General features: G+C 37.5%; 1 protein-coding gene across 2 annotated transcripts in view; it reads right to left on the minus strand.

Moving 5' to 3' along the window:
- The window catches only part of PDZRN4 (PDZ domain containing ring finger 4), a 375,783-nt gene that overhangs the window by 74,797 nt on the left and 278,018 nt on the right, over positions 1–22,968 (minus strand). The window lies entirely within an intron of this gene.

Here is a 22,968-nt window from a genome sequence, read left to right on the forward strand (position 1 = left end):
ATACATATGGGAATACTCAATAGAAGAAGTATAGAATAGCAAGGATTATGTACAATTTCAAGTTGAGAATAAGCAAGCATAAAACACTTGAATATTGTTTTTTAATGTTTATAAAATGTTATTGTTTCATTCATTCATTTATTTTCAGCCTTATGGAGGTATAGATGACAAAATTCTACAATATTTAACGTGTACATGGTGGTGATTTGATATATGTATATATTGTGAAAGGATTCCAACAACTAGTTATTAACACATCTATCACTTCAATTAATTACTTAAGTTTTATTTAAGTGAGAACATTTATGTTCTACTCATTTAGCAAATTTCCATTCTATAATACAGTGTTATCAACTACAGTCCCATGTTTTACATTAGATCCTCAGACCTGAGTATTGTAATTTTGATTGGGCATGACAGTTTACAAGAACTCCCACCCTCATGAATAACTGTGAAATTAATTTTGATTAGAGTCCCTATGTGAATGCTGATCAAATTCTCTACTTGATAATTACAGAGGTGTTGTAAAAACATGGCCTAATAACAGTTTATATAAGGAAGAAGCAATATTTAAATTGCTACTAAAATGTTTGGTATGAAAGGAATTTAAAAGACTCTGAACTCTATATTCATGAAAACACTTGTCATATACAAAGTATAAAACAATTTTAAGGAATTAAAGCATATTGCTTTTTTCTAAACTTGGTATGCTTGATTCTAGGTGGACGTCTGTTATGCAAATTGAGGACAGCACAGCATAAAAAAATATTTGTAGTAAAAACTCACAGAATAGGAATTGTGCAAAATGTTGTGAAGACAACCTGGTGAGAGATTGACTAAAATTAATTTTGACCATTTAAAAAACATTATCAATGAACAAAACAATCACTGGTAGGTTTGTGATGATCACATAATTTTAGAAGTTGAGAACATAAGAAATGTTAGATTTTATTAAACCAAAAAGTCTGTGTAGTTCAGTGTTCTTTTGACAGTGCTGTTACTAGATTTTGGGAAGAGAATATGGTAATTCTCACACAGGATCTAATGAGAAGACTTATTCAGAAGTGATCCTGGGGCTCTTTCTGGTTTGTCTGGACTACAGGGTTGGTAGCTTCATTTTCCTGGTGTGTGGGGTGTTGCAGCTTCCCTTGAGCTCCAAAGGCCCTCAGTGCTGTGTAGCTGGCTTTCCCAGAAAACTGGAAATAACTGACTTCTAACTCAGACAGCCTGAACCTTCTGTGTTTCCTTACTGACAGTGTGCCTATAAGAGAACAACAGTGGGGTGGCGTCCCTCCACTGTAATACAGACCCAATGCATGTCCAACAGTTTCAGGTCCCCTCTGTGCTGCTGACTCCTGATTTGCATGTTCCCCCAATAGAGACTGTAACCTAACCTATAACTCGTGACATTGTAGCATTTGCCCTTATGGACCCTGTGTGACATAATACACATTTACAACCTAAGGAATTGAATTGATTCAAAATGCTTCCATATGTAACATTAATGAATTGCAGACTTCAACGAGCTATTTAAAAAGCCTAATATTAGGTTTAGTTAATTGATTGTGACACTGTGAGGTCACTACGGTAGGACAGTATGCTGTTTCCTGGTCCCCTTCATAGTACATTTTGATGGCGAGGTGTTCCCAAATGCAAGCAAGACTCATCTTCAATTTTTCTTATTAAGATGTTATAGACCATTATTTGTGAATTTGTCAGAGCCGTTCTTGAACCAATTTATAATTTGGTTATAGGAAATCTTGGGGATGCATCTTTCATAATTGCTTTTCCTCCTATAATCTTTTCTCTGTCTTAATTTTGTATCCCTTCTTCTGTATTTTGTTTCTGTCTTTATTCTCATTGCCACACTTCTCTTCCAAGCTTTCCCGTTTGGGATTTAACAAATCAAATCTGAAGAGTGTCTTTCTATAAAAATTATTCCTGTTTTTAAGGAACAGGTTATGATAGTTTTGATTCTTCTGGGGGAAATAAATTAAAATATATACAACATAGTTTTATGTACCTCATTATAAATGAATTTATTTTCCCTCCCCTCAATGAAAGAAATGGAAGCTTCTCCTCTTTGGCACATGAGCTGGTGTTTCTTGGTTTGTCCCTGAGATCCACAGTCTACTCTTTTCTACCCAGCTCTGTATACCCTGGGATGCTGATAACCATACTCCATGTCACCAGGCTCCCTTACTTTACATCTTTTGTTTGGTTTGACCAATAGTAGGAGAGGTAATGTTCTGTCTTTATCCAGCCTCTCCCCACCTGGCTTTCAGGATGGCAGCTCTTGCCAGGTTTGGTTCGCACCCTGGCTTACATTCCACCTTCATGTCTGCAGGTAGTAAGGGGTTCTCTTTCTATTGCTACTCTCTGTGTTTGTTCTCTTAGCTCTGCTCATATCTCTGTAAGTGTTCCTTCATACAGCCTTCTTCAATGAAACCCTTTGAGTGTGTCTTCTTTCTCCTTCTGACTAACTAGACATGAAACTCCTCTGATTTAAACAATAACGACAACAAAAATATGGTAAAAGCAAAATTTACCACCTTTGCAAATTAACTTTACTATCAAAATGAGTTGCATTGAAAAATACAATTTCTAGTTTCTCAGATTCAGCAAAAGTCACACATTTTTAAGGGAGAACTAAAAATGTAACTTTTATTGAGATCATATAGCAGATGTAAAGCATTTGTCTATTATATGTATACAGTTATTTTGTAGACAATCCCTCAGTTTGGCTTTGTCTAGTGTTGCTTCTTGATTAGATGCATGTTGTATATTTTTGTCAGCAAGGCCCAGAAGTGTCTTTCTCTGTCTATTCTATCGGGAAGCAATGGATTTTCCCTTTTTTAAAACATTGTTATTGGAGTGCAGTTGATTTACAATGTTGTATTAGTTTCAGGTGTACAGCAAAGTGAATCAGTTATACATATACATGTATCCACTCTTAGATTCTTTTTGCATATAGGCCATTACAAAGTATGGAGTTCCCTGTGCTATACAGTAGGTCCTTATTAGTTATCTATTATTTATATATTAGTGTATATATGTCTATCCTAATCTTCCAGTTTATTCCTCCTCAACCTTACCCCATGGTAAACATGTTTGTTTTCTACGTCTGTAACTCTATTTCTGTTTTGTAGATAAGTTCATTAGTACCTTTTTTAGATTCCACATTATTGGAGATATTAACCTTTATGACTTGATGAGACAGAGAGAGGGAGCAAGAGATGGGGTGGGAAGGAGAGGAGGGAGAGAGAAAAAGTACACATAAGAAGTTAATGTTAAATTTTAAAATGTTAAAATTCTAGGTGAATGGTATTTGAGAATTCTTTGTACTACTCATAACTTTTTGATGAGACTGAAGTTACGTGAAAATAAAATGTCTCAAAATATTGTTATATTGTTATTAGCTACAAATGGATTTATGCTATAATCATTTAGAGTTAATAAATAGTAACTGATGGATACCTAGCTTCCTACAGTTTGTTTCTGTATTTGCATATCTTTAAGAGGAATAAATTCTTGCTCTGAACTGAATGTCTTTTTTCTTGGGCACACACACACAGACACACACACACCCCTACAGCGAAAAACACAGATTGCTATCACCAACTTTATCATTGTCATAACAATTCATCTACTGAGTATCACCTGAAATCCTGTTCTCCTCCAAGCTGAGCTATTTAAAAAGATAGATGACTGCCTTCTGGCTAATTGTAGGAGTTCTTTCATTACTACGAAAAGACTTTATATCTCAAGTGACTCTATAAGCAGTGAATAATGACTTGAAGTCTTTGGAGAAGAGTCCACTGATGAAATGGTAGGATAACAACTACTTACTGACCTTTTACTTCCTAAGATAATACTAAGCTGATGTAGTTGATTATTAATAAACCTATCCATTGAGCTTTGACACATCAGATCCAAGTATGTTAAACTTAATGAGAAATTCTGATGGAGACATAAAATTTCCTGCAGCAGGCCTAAGGGTGTAAAGACATAAGGCATATATAGGGCAAAGGCTGTTAAAATGAACTCAAATTGTTTCATTGGGTAGAAACTTCATTGTAATTAAATGACCCAGATTTTCTTTAAAAATTACTATAAACAGCATCAGCAACTGAGGATTTGAACAGAGCTCTTCATCTTTCATGTTCCCTGAACAAGAGAAAATGTGCTCTTAGTGCTTGGACAAGATCTCTTGGTCCCATTTTTGTGATGAGAGCATATATGGATATCAAGAACATAACTTTGGGTCTCAGCCACACTAGCACAGTGCCAAAGAAGTTCTAAAAATAACTATCAGAGAAATGAAAGGAATATTAGTGCTCTACACAGTTACTAATGAGGGATGAAATAGTGAATTATTTGTAACAGGGCATCAGTCATGACAACATCAAAGATGCTGAGGACATCTTCACTGGAGGTTTGCTGTCCCCTATCTGTAAGAGTGGTCTAATGCTTAGCTATTTAAATGCTTCTGTGAAACAAACATTAAATGACAAGAAGCTGACCGTTTTGTCTAGTACTGTAGTTTAAGGGCCCCAAACATGCTTGGCACATACTTGACGCTCAAAATATGTGTTAAATAAATTTTCATATATTTCTCTATCAAGATTCATGTTAAAAGAAATGTGATTGGATTTGTCATTAAAGTTACTTGTGTTTATGTGCAAACTACATGCCTTTCACTGCCCAGTTCTACTTTGTAGCCCAGTTATCCATATTATTCCTTTTACTTAAATCTACCGTAAAAATGGTTTTGAGTGACAAGGAAAGGCATCAACTGCTCTGCTCAAGAGACCCACCCACCATTCAGTGTTATAGTACAAAAGAACAAGGACGTGGGAATCATTCAGGACTGGGGTCTGAACATAGTTCTCAATATCAGTTGTGTGGCTTTGAGTAAGTTATGTAAACTCTCTGAGCCTCAGTTAATTCATCTGGAACAGGAGATGATAATACCCACTCAGAGAGTGGTGGATGGGATCACATAAATAATACAGCTAAGGCAGCTGACATGCTATGATGTTGATTCATGCTTCCTTCCTTCCCTCCCTTCCTTCCTGAGTAACTCTTGAGTGACAGAGACCAGGTGATTCTCTGGGGATAGAAGATAATACCTGTGCTTAAAGGCCTGGCAGCGATAATAACAATACTACCGGTTAGCACTGAGCATTCCTCACAAAATGCCAGGAGCTGAGCAAAGTCCTTGGCCTTTACTATCTTGTTCACACCCAAGAACAATTGTGTGAGGTAAGAACTTTATCCCCAACTGAAAGCTGTGGAAGTTGAAGAGCAGAAGGTATAAGGAAAGGCACCTGCTCTCACAATCTGCTAGGACAAAACAACATATACCTCTGTAATTGTAAGCAAACTTGTAAAGAGCTGCCATAAAGGTACTAATAGAGTGCTATGGAAGCTCCAAGGGCCAACTATACTTGGGAGTATTGTGATTTGACTCCAGGATTTGACATTTGGGGTGGTCTTAAAAGATGCAGAGTTTCATAAGTTGCAAAGATGAGAGTAAGGAAGGGAATCCCAGGGCAAAGGTGTAAACGAGAAAGTGCTCTGGGAACCGGTAAGAGATCTGGTGTGACTGAGTACAGAGGCATTTGGTTAAGTGCAGGACAAAGAGGCTGGAAAGGAGGCTTTGACAAGATCCCAGTGTCTTCAATGGGCCATGGCGAGGTGTTTGTTTTAAACAACACCTTTCATCTGAAAGGTAGCATGGTCTCATTTGGGTTTGGGGATGGTAACTCTGAAGTCTATGGTGAGAAGTAACTAAATGAAAGCAAGAAAACCATTTACGAAGTTACTTGGAGAGAATGATCAGTGCCTGAATCAAAATGAGGACAGTGTGGATGGTCCAAATGAAGGAGGACGGATATGGCTGTAAAATGGTACTCTGATACTCTCATTCATGCATATTCCAATGGGACCTATCAGGGTGGCAGATTTTCTACTCTAATTGACTAAATCTACCCTGTAAAGAAATACAAGCTGTAGAAGTTGATTTTTTAAGTATTAAAGGTATAAAGGCATTCTACGTAGATGTTGTTCATCTCCTATGGACTTATATTTTCAGTGATTATTGTAGAAATCAAAAACTACTCTTCCAATGTTTTGAATCTGCCTTTCTGCTTAGTACCCACCTAGCAAAGTGGGTAACTTTCTCACTATGAACACCACATGCACTCTCTTTCTCTCTCTCTCTCTCACACACACACTCATATAAACTCACACACATACAAACACTTTTATACTTTCTACGGTCCTCCACCTGAATCATTTATAGCTTTGTGTGGGATATAAACTTAGAAAGATATTTTACTCAAGTGGATATATAGGAGTTTTAGAACATGGGGATTAACACAAGAAAGTAGAACTTGCATGATATATAACTGCCTCTTCACTACCAGTATCTCTAACCTAGTGCTTGGAAGATGAAAGGTTTTTCATACCAGTTTGAAAGGATAGGACAAAAATCTGAACAAACAGCCATCACCCTATTAGAAGCGGGAGGTTTAAATCATTTTCAGCAATCAGTTCTGCCACTTGAATTCATTCTGACACTTGTTGAGCTCAACTGATGACATGAAACTACGGTAAAAAGGGAATTTCCCCAGGGAAATTCACAAGCTTTTATATCCACAAGTAAAGCCACCTGAATTTGTGCCCATAACCTTCCTAACACCATGCTTCCAAATTCCTCAAATTCAAGAACTTTGAAAAGTAATATTTTGTTCTATATTTATAAAAAAATAGATAGCTGCCTGAGGCAAAAGACGAAGTAAATGCGTTTGAAATAGCAACGGATACTATTTTATATAAAATAGCTGGAATTTGCCCCAGTAATTTCATTAACTTCATTGTCTCTATGTGTACCTTGAAATGGATAATAAAAATAATAACAATAATAAAAATTTGTTGAGTGCTTACTGTGTGTCACATACTCCACTCAGTACTCTCTGCTCCTAGAGGTGAAGGAATTATTATTAAACTCATCCTCTAGACAAAGAAACTAAACTTTAACAGCTTAAGCAATTTCCACAAGATCACATAATTCCTGAGTGGAAAAAAAATCCCAAGATTTTCCTTAAAATTCCTATTAATTCTTTTTACACATCAATAGAAGTGCAGAGGCTCTAAAAACTGGACAAGAGGATTGGTGGGTTTATTCTTCTATCTTCTTTTAGTAAATAACTCATAAGACTACAATTAAGTAATCAACTGTAGGCAGTCACGGGCGTAGATAATTGTCTCAACATCTGTCCCTAGGACAAGAAAACTCCAGTTGAACAGTGAAAAAATGTTTCTGTAAAATAAATAGTTTAGACGAGATGCTATTCAAAGACCTTCACAGTCCTAAGAAAATCTATAAAAGTATACATAAGCATGAATATGCACTATTCTTATGCAACACTGAAGTCATTTAAAACTTTGTTCAAAAGAATCCCCCAGCCATTTGTTTTCTATAAGTGAATCAAGTAAAGCTCAAACATGAAGGTGACTCAAGGGCCCATCAATCTGCCATTGAACTTTTACCTTGAGAGGCCCAGTTCAAGGCCCAGCCTCGCACAGGTGTGACACAGTTTTGTTACTCCCTCACAGCAGTTCAGTGGCCCACTGAGGTGTGATGAGAAAGTTGCCAGAGAAAAGACCACCTGGGTTCTCTTGTGTTTTTACCTCAGTGGACATATCACAAGAAGTGGTTCAAAAAGAAAGAACTTCTCCAAAACAGCAGCTGGACTGTATGAAAAACTGTAACCAACTCAAGGCTTTGGGTCTCTCTAACGGCATGCATGTAAAATTAGGCAACAGTATTTGGGGGCATTTTTTGAAAGCTGTGTTTTACACGGCCTTATCTCTCCTTCAGGAAGCGAATAAGACTGAGGACCAGAGCGAATGTAATTGCAGATAGAGTCATTATATTCTTAAATTTAACCTGCCACAAACATTTTTCTGTACTAACAGTGTTGATTTTTATTTTGCTCTGTTTGGAAGAGTCGGGGAGACGGGCATATTTTTGTAATTTTAGTTCCTTCAAACAATTAACATATATACGATTTTCAAATAATTTTCAGCAGATAAAACAATCCTGCCAAGGCCTGGTAAAAAGCTCTCCATTGTTCCATGTCTGCACAAATTACACTTCATCCCCAATGATTTTATGTACATTTAATCACTAAAGATTAATTACATGGCATACGGAAACCAGTGAAACACTGAAGAGATAACTTCAGTCTAAGTGCACATGCAACTAACTTGTGGATTTTTTAAACTATTTTAATTAAAAGTACTAGAAGAATCATCGGGCTGAAAATATTAGGAGCTCTGGGATGGATGAGCTTAGCATAGCTAATTGTATATTTAATCAAAGCAGCCTTTGGCTGTAATTAATAATCTATTTTCCTCTGGTAATAAATATTGTAGTTCTGTAAAAACAGAGTTTATAATTTCCAGAATGCCATATGCACAGAAGAGTGGGACAGAAACAAGCATTTCCACACCAGCTTTCGAGCCGAGCTTGATTTTGTTTGTTTAGAGAGGATGCTGTCTATATCTCTTTCATTCGTTTTAAATGTCATCTTGCAGTAGCAGCTTACAAATAGCTATCCCAGAGTGACTTGGACATTTCAAAGGTGTAAAGAATAATCCAAAAGGAGTGACTAGTAGAATGTTAAATGAAGTCTGATTTTTCTTGCACCACAAAGATCTCATATTTGAGAGAACTTGAAGTAGTTCCATTTTAATATGACTGCTAGGATGGTGAAACAGCATTAAACAGTTCCTTCCCTTCGTTTCCTTTTAAATGGCAGAGCGAGACTCAGAGATTTCTACCACCTGCATCCCGGTAAAATGCTCAAATCACAGAGCCAAGTTGAAACACCCTTTCCTTATGATAGATTTTACTCTGAGTGCCACACACACACACACAGACACACACACTCCTCTCTGCTCTTCAAGATTCCCTGCTAAGCATAGTATATTTTTGTTCTTATGACCCTTTCATTAATTTGGGGGAGAGAAACTCTCTAATAGTCACATGCTTTTCATATGATCTAAGATTTCTTTCTTCTTTTCTTCTTGCAAGTGAGATATAAATTCCAAGAGTTTTGCATAAGTAAGGAGATAACATAAAAATTAAACTTAGGGCTTCCCTGGTGGTGCAGTGGTTGGGAGTCCGCCTGCCGATGCAAGGGACATGGGTTCGTGCCCCGGTCTGGGAGGATCCCACATGCCGCGGAGCGGCTGGGCCTGTGAGCCATGGCCGCTGGACCTGCGCGTCCGGAGCCTGTTCTTTGCAACAGGAGAGGCCACAACAGTGAGAGGCCCGCATACCGCAAAAAAAGAAAAAAAAAATTAATCTTAGATGATGGGTTTTTCCTATCTTTTAAGATGCTTTAATATGTGAAAATTAACTATTATTGCTTCATGTTTTTAAGATTTTAATGGTAGCATGTAGGAGTTATGGGTGGTTGAATAAATAAATCTTTAACTTAAAAAGCATCTTTTAACATCATGAAGAACACACAAATACTGATACAATTGCTTGATACACTAATCAATTCATAGCATACATTCCATTTTTCTGGGTGTTATGTGGTTTTCATATGAATATGTATGAATGAAACAGATATGAATTAGATAATTAAAATTATATCAAGTGAAAATATCTTTATTCAGTCTATAGTGGACATTAATAAACATCTAGGAACCAGACCAAGAGAATAAAGCACAGAGGTAAAAATTTGCCGGTCGCCTGAAGGCCACCATTAATATCATATGATCAAAAGTAGCTCTTATTAAATACATGAAGATGTCTTCAGGGCCTAATCAGTTCATAATATAACATGCAATTTCTAAAGAGAACAAAAGTGTTAACGACAATTTTAAAGAACTGCACAGGTAGCCTTTTCCTTTTAGAATTAGGACTAGTTGGCGACTCATGACACAGGCTCTCCCAATGTCCCACTAAAATTATCCATGAAGCAACAGGGGAAAATAGTTCACTTGGACAGTGAAAGGCAGCATTATTCACTATTACTTTATTTGCCTCAATTTTCCCTTACTGATTGAACCAACTTTCTCTGGGGATTCATATGGCCCTGGGATAACTTAGGCATGTGGTGCGTATGTGTGTGTGAGTGAGCGTGTGTGTGAGTGAGCGTGTGTGTGTATGAGTTATGAGTTATCCACTGGACACTCAGAAAAGTAAAGTGGCAGATGTGCTGTGCCATCTGGAGAGCAACCTCAAAGATTCCGGCAACGCCCACACTCACCCTGGAATACTCTGTGCCCCTCACAGTACAAAAGCCTACTCTGCTCTGTCCTGTTGGAACCCTCAGAAGATTATTCTAATAACTCAGACCTGAGATTATGTACTATTAGGGTTGAGAAGATGAAACTGAAGAAAAGCAATTCCACCAAGAGGTAGATGGTAGGAATTTCTTGAAATGTGTGGGGAAATTCACAAAACAGAAGTTCAAAGTAGAGGATCTTAGAGGACAGACAATCCTAAAGACAGGGTCCTCAGGTGAACTCATGAGAGGATGCTCCTGCGGGACTTAACATCTTTTTTTTTTAAGACTATATAAAGATGCCATATTTAAAAGTAGTCTTCATTTTATGTGTATTCGTCATAAGTTATTTACTTTTCTTTAAACCTTCTTGTCATAAGAAGAGAGAAAGGGAAGAGAAAGGGAGGAAAGAGTGAAAGCAAGAGAGAATGAGAGAGAGAGGGAGAGGCCTGAGCCATACTTACATACTTAGCTTTTCTTTATGTCCAATGCTGCACATGACATCCTTGTAAAGAAGGGAAAGTACTATTTCCCTAACCCTAGCCCTAACCCTAACCCCAACCGTAACCCAGAGAAAGTACTATTTTGAGGGTTTAGGTTGCTTAAACAGTACATGACAAGATATTCATCAATGTGCCATTATAATGCACAAAGGCAAAGTAAAGTAAAGGGAAAATGTATGACTGTTCAGCCCTAAGTTTGATTCCAAGCTTTGCCCCTTGGCAGCTGTGTCACTTCAGGTTGATCATATGACTTTTGCAAACTTTGGTTTACCCATCTATATAACTGGGGAGAATAATGCTGATCTCTAAAAGTTATGACAAAGTAATGAGAAAATAAATGAAACAACCAGTATGTGAGATAAGAGTAGGAATTCAACAAAATATGGAAATTATTTATATTATTTTCTTATCTGCATGGCATTCAAAAGGGTTCTCTATCCAATGTTTATCAGAGAGTGATAATTATGGCACATTTAGATATGTTGAGAAAGCATGCTCCAGAGATTTTTGGATGGTAAAAATTTAAAGAAGTAAAATGTTATACAGAGAGAGAGCATTGGATTAGTGGTTAGAAGACCTGAATCCTTATTCTGGACTATTTGTTACCAATGTACACTTGGAAAGTCACTTAAACCCTCAAAACCTCAGTTCATTATAAGTTTCAAATACATGTGAAGTCAGTACAGATAAGTTAGTGCCTGATATTTGCAATCTATTTAGCAATTTATAAGTTAATTGTCTCACCAATATTCATCTCCCTACTCACAGGAGATTTAAAGATGATCTGCATCTTAAATCGGAGGTAAATATTGGTTTAATTGATTTTTGCCAAGGTCATACAAGTGGTAAAGCTGGGATTAAAGCCTGGGCTGGCTCTCAGCATTCTTGTTATGCCACCACGAGGCATCTCTCCTTCATTCTCAACCTGTTGCCTGGATTAGTTAATTAATCCCTGTACAGCATATAGGAAATGGTTGTTAATTTAAATCCAAATATTACATTCCTAGCAAAACTGCTTATCAAATAAGGCAATGAAACCAAGAAGAGAGATTCTATTATTGATTTCCTAGTTCTGATAAGTATTTCTGAGTTAGCTAGAAACCAGAGCACAGAACTATTGGCTGAACTGGGCCCTTGTGAAATGTACAATTTGATAACTTTTAGAAAGCCAAGGATCACGGTCAACTGATGTCACCATGACATTTTTACTAATTTCCTAAACTTATCAAATGACAGCTTCAGAAAGTTAAGAGTTCTGTTTAGAAGAAAAATCTCTGTAAAATATCCAAAGTTTATGAAGTCTAAGTCTTTCAAAATAAAGTAAAATAACAAATTTAGCTTAAAGAATGGCGAGTTGACTTCCTCTTGTTGCTTAAACAGTGAGTAAATTGATGAGATTCCAAACATGGAGGTAAGTTCCATTCACATCTACTGCTCCATTACCCCTGCAATTACTTTAATACAGGAAGCATGAGAGGAGCAGCTGGTGGAAATGATTTCCCAGGTGACTGGATTGCTGAATAGCACAATTGCCTTTAGGCTGGGCTTTCTCAACAGTGGTGCTGCTGGCATTTCAGACTGGGGAATTCTTCCTTGTGGAAGCTTTCTTGTGCCTTAAAGATGATGAGCAGAATCCCCGTCTTCTACCTACTAGATGCTAGTAGCTTCACCCCTCCCACCACCACCACACACACACCATCAATTGTGACAACCAAAAATGTCTCCTAGAGGCTGAGATCATGCCCAGTTGTAAGCTTCGTTTTAATGACACTTTATTCCATTAAGGTTGAAGAATGCTGGCTCTAATAGACACCTGGGTTTATTATAAGAATGTTGAAACTCTGCTTAACATAGAAGTTGAAGGGCAGAAATTATCCTCTATTTCATGGATTTAAAAATTTTTATAATTATATATAGTCATATTTTAAGGGGAAAAATTGACCTGGAAAATACTTGAGTAAAATAGCAAGCAACAGTACTTATAAAAAGGTCTCTGGGACTTCCCTGGTGTTCCAGTGGTTTAGACTCTGTTCTTCCACTGCAGGGGGCATGGGTTTGATGATCTCTGGTCAGGGATGTTTCACATGCCATGCCATGGAGCCCCCCAAAAAGGGAGGGTCTCATTATGTTTGTTTTTTTTTCTACCAGTCAAGAAAAGTTAAATGTGATTGTCAGGGTTCTTTCATCATGGTGTTGTCCTGGTACAGAGACCCAGAAGTTGTCACTTGTTCATCAGCTACTATATGTTGGATTCTTTGAGTTATCATTAAAGTGGTAAGACCACTCTTTGTTGATGATGGCCATATGACAAGGATTAAGATGACAAGGATCCCTGTATTCCAGTGACCTGCAATATTTATTCCAACAAATATTGTGTTTCAATAATTTTTCATTATAGATTTTATTTTCTATATTTTATTCAATGTATAATTTCCTCTAAACTTAAGTTTTCCACATCCTCCCCAAGTAGTGAGGCCCACATACGCTTGTAATACACACCCTAATAAATAATAGCTTAAGCATTGTTAATATGAATTGAAAAATTGTTTGAGATTCCATGTACTCTTTTTAGAAATGCTCTGCTCCACATTGATTATCTGAACACTTCATGGCATTGCTGACTTGGGACAGGATTTAGGATGCTGGACAAAGAAACGTGGAAGGGATAACAGAATGTACTTTTGCAGGACTAAAAGGCTGTGAAGCATCACCAGATTAACAATAATACCTGGTAACATTTACTATGGAAATAGTAGTTAACTATTTGGAGCCCTTGACATGACTATGTGCTGTTTTTCTGGATGCTAATGAAAAGAAACATAGCTGGCTCATTTCTTATTCATTCATTCATATATAATGCATTTCTTTTTACATTTAAAAAGGCTGCATACATATGTATTTTCTAAAAGGCTACAAAAGTCAATTATTATGTTTACCCAACAAGGAACTACTTTTTCAACTTTAGAACTCCAATTTGAGAAAACTCTCACCTCTCAGCTAGGAGACATTTTCCATCTTACCTCATTAGGGTGGTTGAGCATGATATAGAAAAGGGTGATCAAGTGTGACAAAACCTGTGCTCTGCCTACACTAGTTGCTTTCACTATAATTTTAATTGTTAGATATCAGAGCTTCAAATATTTCTACTAGATATCAAGAGACAAGCCTTATAAATTAAAGAATATTGTTGGTATATAACCAAACATGTAAGTAGATATTTTGCATAATTAGCTAATTTTTGGAGACCAGCATATTTTTAGAGTTTACAATATTAAACATTTTAATACGTATAGTTGACGTTCCCTGCTTATAGTCTTTCAAGTTCTAGGCCTATTTAGAGTCAGTTAGAGTAGAATAGAAGGCAAATGATGTTATTAAAACTCAAAGCTAACAATTATAATTTAAAATATAATTAGATGTTGAGACCTTTCTAGTGTGTAATGTTATGCTCCTGTCACAGCACTGGGAATACTAATTAAAATGAAAAATTAGAAAATAATTTTCCTGAGTCTGTGATTAGTTTCCTCTTCCTTTTTTTTCCCTTCAATTTTCATTCATGAATTCACACAAAAAAAATTACTGACCACCTGCCACGTGCTAGACAGTTTTAGGCACCAAGGTAATATAAATGAACAAGTCAGGCAAAATCCCTGACCTCATGGAGTTGACATTTTAATGAAACAAGCATACAATAAATATAATAAATACTTCATCTATTTGTTAAGTGCTATAAAAAGACAATTATCTGTTACTTGCTAAGCAGAAAATAGAGCAGCATGAGGAGAATTGAGAGTGGGAGAGGGGAGTTGTCATTTTTCTTTTTGTGGTCCATGTAGGTCTCATTGAGAAGGTGCTGACATTTGAACAGAGACCTAATTAAAAGAAAAAGGAATGCTCATATGTCTATCTGGAGGAACTTGGGGAGAAAAACAGCCATTCCAAAGGCCCAGAGGAGGAAGCATTCTGTGCATCTGTGGGCAGCAGAGAGGAAAGGAGGCTGGAAAAGAGTGAGTGGGGAGAGGAGTGATGGCTGAACTCACAGTAACTGGACACATACTAGTCCACTGTATGGATGTGGCTTTGACTATTGATTGTCTATCCGGGAAAGCTTTCTCCACTTTTCTTACTTTGGTTTCTTTACCCTATTTTCATTCTCCACTTTCCCATCTTAGTCAGTCTACTGCCTTCATTCTCTGTCATCATGCATATTCTCCCAGCTGTTGCCTTTTCCTCCTATTGCCATTTCTCTTGCCATCTCCCGGTGGACTGTACACACAAATAATGAGACCTCATTCATTCATCTCTTACTCTGTGTCCAGCATGATGCATTAGACACAATCTTGTTTAATTCAATTTTTACAATTACTCTTTTAGATTACTGCACCTAAATGTTACATATTTCTGCTTATGTTGCATAAAAAGATTCATAAGCAATAGGATTTGAACCTCAGTTGGGTTGATTCCAACTCTAAGATGTTTATCCTGTTTTTTCTGGCTTTTCTATCCCCAACTCAATTCAATAAGTATCTCAAACAGTGGATTTAATAGAATAGGAGTCTTATCATATTTATTTTTCAGTGTTAGAAGAGGCCTTGGAAGTCATACTGTCTAATCTCCCCTCAGTATCTGAATCTCTTTTATAGCATCTATACCAAGTGGTCATCTAGGCTGTATAGGAAAACTTTTGGCAATAAAGTATCAAAATGTTTTAAAAATAGCACGATGTTATAACGTAGGCCCATGCTATTCCATTGTTTTGCCTTACATAAAACTGGAAACTATTGGCTGTGATTTTTCACATATTAATATTGAAAAGTTCCCGTTGTCTTTTAGTTTTCTCTTCTTTCTTCTAAATGGTATTTCGTCTTAGTTTATCTCATTAACTGTTAAATTTGAAAAATATTTTAGGTATATTCTGGTTAAATTTTGTTTTTGAGGTTAAGTTGTAGCCAAGGCAGACATAGAGATGGTTAAGCTGCCTTGCCTCTAATTATATTTCAAAATAAACACAAATAGTAATGTAGGAAACAGGTGGCAGTAAAAATAGTAACACTTCCAGTGAGTCCTGGCATTCTGGGAATTTCCTGGCATGTCATTTCCGTACTGGAATGAACACACAGGAATAGTCCATCTCAAGGATCTAGTCATCTCACGATAAGTAAGGGGTTCAGGCTGTCTGATTTGGCTTGTGCCAAGGACAGGATAATGCAAGCGCTGCCTGACCAGAGATAGGCTTCTTCCGGCTCCTCCTGTAGCCTCTTCTGCCATGGTGCCTGACATTCCTCTTTCTCCTTATCCTCCCCGCCACCAACTCCAATTAAAAAATAAAAACAACACATGTTTTGTCTGGGAATAGTAACAGATTAACATTCACTGCACTTTACTATAGATGAGTTAATCAGGCCAACTTGTGTCAACATTACGATTTTAAGAAAACTGGGTCCAGAGCAAGTATATTTTTCTAGGAAGAGGTTGGGGTTGGAGAGGGGGGCAATTTTTGAAGCTTGATATGGATGATTAGGGAGTCAGACTGGGGAGCATGGTAGGGACCAGTCATAGAGGCCAGAGGGAGGTTGCGGTTTGAATGAACACAAAAAGTCAGTGGGTGGACTGGTGCGTAGGCACACCTGACCTACTGCATGCGAGTAAAATACTAATGTGTTCTCAAAGAATATTTGGACCCGAAACTTCACCTTAAGAGTTAGGAAATAGAATCATAAGGGCTAAGTGAGTAGTGCAACGTCACAGTTTGTAGCAAATTTGGGGAACTGAAATCTGTCTGGTCTTTGGACTCTGTGGCTTGGTCAGGGTTATATTAGGTGAGATGAAAATAGGGAAAATAATAATTTTAATAGCTCACATTCATTTAGCACTTACTAGTCACCAAGTGTTAAATATTCTCCTCATATGTATTCAGCATGTAATCTAGCAAAACTACAATGAGACATCACCTCACACAGGTGAGAATGGCTATCATCAAAAAGTCTACAAACAATAAATGCTGGAGAGGTTGTGGAGAAAAGGGAACCCTCCTACACTGTTGGTAGGAATGTAGACTGGTACAGCCACTATGGAGAACAGTATGGAGGGTCCTAAAAAAACTAAAAATAGACCTACCATGTGATCCTGCAATCCCACTCCTGGACATATATCCAGAGAAAACCATGGTTCTAAAGGATACATGTACCCCAATGTTCATTGCAGTACTATTTACAATAGCCAAGACATAGAAACAACCTAAATGTCTATCAACAGATGAATGGATAAAGAAGATGTGGTATATATATATATATGTGTGTATATATATATATATATATATATATATATAGGAATATTACTCAGCCATTAAAAAGAATTAAATAATGCCATTTGCAGCAACCTGGATGGACCTGGAGATTATCATACTAAGTGAGGTAAGTCAGACAGAGAAAAACAAATATCATATGATATCGCTCATATGCAGAATCTTAAAAAAATGATACAAATTAACTTATCTTGATAGAAATGAACTTATTTACAAAACAGAAACAGACTCACAGACTTAGAGAATGAACTTATGGTTACCAAAGGGGAAAGGTGGGGGGAGGGAGGGATAAATTGGGAGTTTGGGATTGACATATACACATTACTATATTTAAATTAGGTGACCAACAAGGACCTACTGTACAGCACAGGGAATTCTGCTCAATATTCTGTAATAATTTAAATGGGGAAAGAATTTGAAAAAGAATAGATATATGCATATGTTCAACTGAATCACTTCGCTGTACACCTGAAACTAACACAACATTGTAAATCAACTATATTCCCACAGAAAATAAAAATTAAAAAAAAACTCATTGTGGTAGAATGACCCCTCTATTATACTATTTGAATGGGTGAGAAACAAATGGAGTGATTTTAAGTGGCTGATCTCAAGTCACACAGCTAGTTCATGAAGAGTCAGGTTTTGAACAAAAATTCTTAATTACTGTACTGAAATGAGAAAAGGCACTGACATTTACAATATCAAGTTAGTCAATTGGTTGTAGTGGGAAGAAGCCAGCACATAAATGACCTCTTCAGTCCTGAAATTTTGATTAAGGTAGGTTCAGGTTCAAAAGTTCACATGGATTTGCTTTGATCTTTTAGGATTATGTATTTCCAAATATATCTTCTCAATTTCACATTATGATAGAGCCAGAAAACTCAGTTGTGAGGAATAGCACTCCTTCAGTTTTGCTATAGGACACTCAAAAGTCATCTATATAATGCAGATCATTCTTCTCTTTCTTTTACAAATAACTTGTTGAACTTTTTTGATGGGCCTAACAGGAAGAGCAGGATCTTACCCATAAACTCTTAACATATTTTCAGCTATTAAGCTACTTTAAAAAATGCATTTTTTTTCAGAGTGGGATGCAGAATAAAACTTAAAAGAAAAAAAATAAGCACAACATATTTAGATGAAAATAATACAAGTTCAAATGACAAACGAAAAGGGTTTCATTTGCATAAATGTAACATGCATACTACTGGATCCTGAACAAGTCACAAAGAATTTCTACTTGATTGGTTGTTTATTTTTTTCCTTTGAGAGGGAAGGTCAGAGCAAAGGTTAGATATTTCAATAAGCTGCCCAAGAACCTTTGAAAGAATAAATGATTTGCAGCTAGATGTCATAATTTAGGGATCCTGATGAAAACCATTAATTGTCAATGTGATGCTCCCAGTTGAACTCGTAGAGTCTATTTAGTCTGAGTTCTTGCAGGATCTGGAAGGATCATTAGAAGAAGCTTGAGGCTAAGCACAGATAATAGGAGTATTTTAATACTCTTGGTGCTTTTACAAAGGAACAGCATACCATATATCAATTGTACACACTGCTCTGAAGCTCTAGATAGGGGCTGGGGTAACTCCAGCCACCCTCTCCTTTCTCCTCCCCAACTGCTTCAACAACAACAAAAAAAAGATGTTTAGGATGCTATTTTCCAGAAGTCCTAAGACACCATAAAAATCTAAAGAAATCTCAAAAGAGACATATATTGTTTTTTATTCTTTTTGAGATTCTTCCCTTTGAAATTTTGTGTGAACTTATTGAGAAAATGAAAATAAATTGTCACTTTTTGGAAAACCTTAAACAATGAAATTTAAAAATAAAGAAAAACCATAATCCTTAGTTATGGAGGACTCCTACTATCTACTCTTGGACAAAGAGGATAAAATACAAAATGTTGAGAATATTTAAAAGCTCAGCTGAAATACAGGCTATCCTTTAGATTCTCCATACATTGTATCTTCTGAAAAATTCCACTTTGTGACAGCTCCTCAAATGCTATTCAGTTGAACCTTGAACAACCATGGGGGGTTAATCTGCATATAACTTATAGTCGGTCCTCCATATTTGTGGTTTCTCTGCATCCGTGGATTTCACCAACCATGGATTGTGTAGTACTGCAGTACTTATTATTGAAAAATATCTGTGTATAAGCAGACCCTTGCAGTCAAACCTGCATTGTTCAAGGGTCAACTGTACATACATAATACATAATGTCAGGATGAATTTTCTCAAAAGGTTAAATATTTTTCCATTTATAGAAATAATTGTATAATTTTGAAAAGTTCTTAAAACTCTTAAATAGAGTTGATCCTTGGCTAAACTTCCCCCATCCCCTATAGGCAGCCTCACTGTTAGAAGGCCAATTTATTTGTTCTGTCTCTAGTTCCCCTCTTACTATATGCTAGGTACACTCCCTTTCCTATTCTGGTTAGATATTTTCTTCTCCATCTATCATCAAAATTTTTTGCTTTGAGACTCAGAGACACAGTAGAAAACACCCTGGCCTTGGCCTTATAAGAAGGACTTAAAAATTCATCTCTCCTACTTAGTTAATTTTGATAACTCTGTAACCTCTCTGAGCTTCAGTTTCTTCATCTGTAAAATGGAAAATACTACCAGTCTCACAGAATTGCTTTGAGAAATAAATAACTCAACATATGTGAAAGTAGCTAGTATGGTAGGTACTTAACCACAGTTCCTTGACTCTGAATGTTACTGGTTATAGATATGATTGATTGCCTGCCCAAAAGTCATTCCCTTCTTCATTTTTGTAGAACTCCAGCTCCCATAATGAAAGCTAAATATTTCAGACACTTCTTTTCCAGCTTTCTTAATAGCTAAGAGACAGGCATATAATCACTCACTGGCCTAAACTATTTCTGGGGAAGTCTACTGAAGTATTTCTGGGATTTTTCTTCCTGAGAAAAGAGAAAGATGGCAAGGAAAAACACCTTATCAGCCTTCCCAGCTGAAGTTTAGCCATGGGAGGATGTGATGCTTGGAGTTACAGTAGACATTTGTGACAATGAAGAGAAGGCTAAGATAAAGACAGGAAGCCAACTCAAGGCCTAGGCCTCATTGACCCACTGATCTAGGCTGGGAAAAATTATTCCTGAAATGTTTTCATGTGATCAAAATGAAGTTGAACTCCTATATTTAACCCACTTTTAGTGAGGTATTGTGTTACTTGCAGCCAAAAAGCATAAAAACTAATAAAACTTTTTAGTTTTATATCTACAGATATAAAGTATTATGAAAATCAATTAATTCTTCTTAACCTGGTAAATTGATCCTTAGCATCCATGAACACCAAGTAAGTGGCTAATCTGAGTAGGGCAATGTGATAGATACTAGTGAGACCATAGGTCTAAAATATGGTTTCTGGAGACCTTCAAGATGGCAGAGGAGTAAGACGTGGATATCACCTTCCTCCCCACAAATACATTAGAAATACATCTACACATGGAACAACTCCTACAGAACACCTACTGAACGCTAGCAGAAGACCTCAGACTTTGCAAAAGGCAAGAAACTCCCCACATACCTGGGTAGGGCAAAACAAAAAGAAAAAACAGAGACAAAAGAATAGGGACAGGACCTGCACCTCTAGAAGGGAGCTGTGAAGGAGGGAAAGATTCCACACTCTAGGAAGCCCCTTCACTGGTGGAGATCACAGGTGGCAGGGAAGGAAGCTTCAGAGCCACAGAGGAGAGCACAGCAATAGGGGTGCAGAGGGCAAAGCGGAGAGATTCCGGCACAGAGGATCAGTGCCGATCAGAACTTACCAGCCTAAGAGGCTTGTCTGCTCACCCGTTGGGGCAGGTGGGAGCTGGGAGATGAGGCTCGGGCTTTGGAGGTCAGATCCCAGGGATAGGACAGGGGTTGGCTGCGTGAACACAGCCTGAAGGGGGCTAGTGTGTCACAGCTAGCCAGGAGGGAGTCTGGGAAAATGTCCGGAACTACCTAAGAGGCAAGAGACCATTGTTTCGGGGTGTGCAGGAGAGGGGATTCAGAGCACTGCCTAAACAAGCTCCAGAGATGGGTGTGAGCTGTGGCTATCAGTGCGGACACCAGAGATGGGCATGAGCTGCTAAGGCTGCTGCTGCAGCCACCAAGAAGCCTGTGTGCAAGCACACATCACTATCCACACCTCCCCTCGTGGAAGCCTGTGCAGCCCACCATGGCCAGAGTCTTGTGATCCAGGGACAACTTCCCCAGGAGAACTCAGTTTGTTGCAACGTCATGCTGTCCTCTGCCACCACAGGCTCGCTCTGCATTCCATACCCCTCCCTTCCCCCGGCCTGAGTCAGCCAGAGCCCCCTAATCAGCTACTACTTTAACCCCATCCTGTCTGAATGAAGAACAAATGCCCTCAGGTAACCTACACGCAGAAGAGGGGCCAAATCCAAAGCTGAACCCCAGGAGCTGTGTGAACAAAGAAGAGAAAGGGAAATTTCTCCCAGCAGCCTCAGGAGAATTGGATTAAATCTCCACAATCAACTTGATGTACCCTGCATCTCTGGAATACCTGAATAGACAACAAATCATCCCAAAATTGAACAGTGGACTTTGGGAGCAACTGTAGACTTGGGGATTGCTTTCTGCATCTAATTTGTTTCTGGTTTTATGTTTATCTTAGTTCAGTATTAAGAGTTTATTATCATTGATAGATTTGTTTATTGGTTTGTTTACTCTCTTCTTCCTTTTTTTAAAAAAAATATATATTTTTTTCCCTTTTCTCTTTTTGGGAGTGTGTATGTGCATGCTTCTTTGTGTGATTTTGTCTGTATAGATTTGCTTTTACCATTTGTCTTAGGGTACTGTATATTCATTTTTTTTTTTTAAGTATAGTTTTTAGTGCTTGTTATCATTGGTGGATTTGTTTTTTGGTTCGGTTGCTCTCTTCTTCTTTTTTTTATTCTTTTTTTATTACTTAAATTTTTTTTAATTTTTAATAATTAAAAAATTTTTTTATTTTAATAACTATTTTATTGCCTTCCTTTCTTCCTTTCTCTCTTTCTCTCTTTCTTTCTTTCTCCATTTTCCTTTGAGCCACATGGCTGACAGGGACTTGGTGCTCTGACCAGATGTCAGGCTTCTGCCCCTGAGGTGGGAGAGTCAAGTTTAGGATATTGGTCCACCAGAGACCTCTCAGCTCCACATAATATCAAACAGTGAAAGCTCTCTCAGAGATCTCCATCTCAATGCTAAGACTCAGCTCCACTCAATGACCAGCAAGCTACAGTGCTGGACACCCTATGCCAAACAAAAAGCAAGACAGGAACATAACCCTATCCATTAGCAGAGAGGCTGCCTAAAATCATAATAAGCTCACAGACACCCCAAACACACCACTGGATGCAGTCCTGCCCACGAGAAGATCCAGCCTCATCCACCAGAACACAGGCAACAGTCCCCTCCACCAGGAAGCCTACACAACCCACTGAAACAAACTTAGCCACTGGGGGCAGACACCAAAAACAATGGGAAATATGAACCTGCAGCCTGTGAAAAGGAGACCCCAAACACAGTAAGTTAAGCAAAATGAGAAATTGAAACACACAGCAGATGAAGGAGCAAGGTAAAAACCCACCAGACCAAAAAAATAAAGAGGAAATAGTCAGTCTATCTGAAAAAGATTTCAGAGTAATGACAGTAAAGAAAATCCAAAATCTTGGAAATAGAATGGAGAAAATACAAGGAACGTTTAACAAGGACCTAGAAGAAATAAAGAGCAAAGAAACAATGATGAACAACACAATAGATGAAATTAAAAATTCTCTAGAAGGAATCAATAGCAGAATAACTGAGGCAGAAGAACGGAAAAGTGACC

The sequence above is a fragment of the Phocoena phocoena genome, chromosome 11 (genome assembly GCF_963924675.1).
Source record: "Phocoena phocoena chromosome 11, mPhoPho1.1, whole genome shotgun sequence".
NCBI classification, from domain to species: domain Eukaryota; kingdom Metazoa; phylum Chordata; class Mammalia; order Artiodactyla; family Phocoenidae; genus Phocoena; species Phocoena phocoena.